This window comes from Microtus ochrogaster, unplaced genomic scaffold (assembly GCF_000317375.1).
Source record: "Microtus ochrogaster isolate Prairie Vole_2 unplaced genomic scaffold, MicOch1.0 UNK27, whole genome shotgun sequence".
Classification (NCBI taxonomy): Eukaryota; Metazoa; Chordata; class Mammalia; order Rodentia; family Cricetidae; genus Microtus; species Microtus ochrogaster.
Genome location: NW_004949125.1, coordinates 2484612 through 2485408, shown reverse-complemented (window position 1 = coordinate 2485408; position 797 = coordinate 2484612). Strand labels below are relative to the sequence as shown.

General features: G+C 49.3%; 1 protein-coding gene across 2 annotated transcripts in view; it reads right to left on the bottom strand.

Annotated features, from left to right (window-relative positions):
• Positions 1-797, bottom strand: part of Slc29a4 (solute carrier family 29 member 4) — a 31452-nt gene that overhangs the window by 17064 nt on the left and 13591 nt on the right. The gene's annotated exons all lie outside the window — the stretch shown is intronic.

Genomic DNA, 797 nt, shown 5'->3' with positions numbered 1-797 from the left:
TATATTTTAAAAACTGTCTTATTATTTTTAATCCTATGTGTATCTGTGTACATGAGGGCTGGCTCCTGAGGAACTCAAAAGGTTCAGATCCCCTTAGACCTGGAGTTATGAGCAACAGCAAGCCACGTGACTTGGGTGCTGGGAACCAAGCCTGGTTCCTCTGCCAGAACAGTCTGTGCTCCTGACTGCTGAGACATCTCTCCAGCCCAGTTTCTCCTTTGATGTTTCATCATAAAGGATACAAGCTCAGCAACGAGGTGATGTGACCTTGCCTGTTGCTATGGAAACCGGGTGGGAAGAGCAAAGGCTACAGCCCAGGAACCCAGTTTGGAGGTCTTTGTCCCAAGAGCAGTTAGATGGCCTTCACGCAGGAGAAAACACTGGGCAAAGGAGACATACATATAAGGAGTGGAAAAGTATATTGGCGTTGGAATGCCAGGACACAGTGAGCAATCAGAAACAACGGGTGCCATTACGGAGACTGTTTGCCAGCCGAGAGCTGAGACTCTAACTCATCCTTCCCCTCTGAGAGGAAGGTGCTGCTATGCATTTCTTAGCCACTCAACGGGAGCGAGCGATGCAGGGTGAATAATGCTCACTCTACTCTCTTGGGCAGAAAGTAGTAGAGTCCAGAATCTAACCCAGGTTTGTGTGATAATGTCTTTCTGGGGTACTGAACCACAGCTCCAGTTCTTCAAGAAGATTCTGTTCTACCACTGGACCACGCCCCCAACCCTTCACTGGGGAATTCTAGGCAGGGGCTCTATCACTGAGCCACACCTCAACCCCTCACTGGG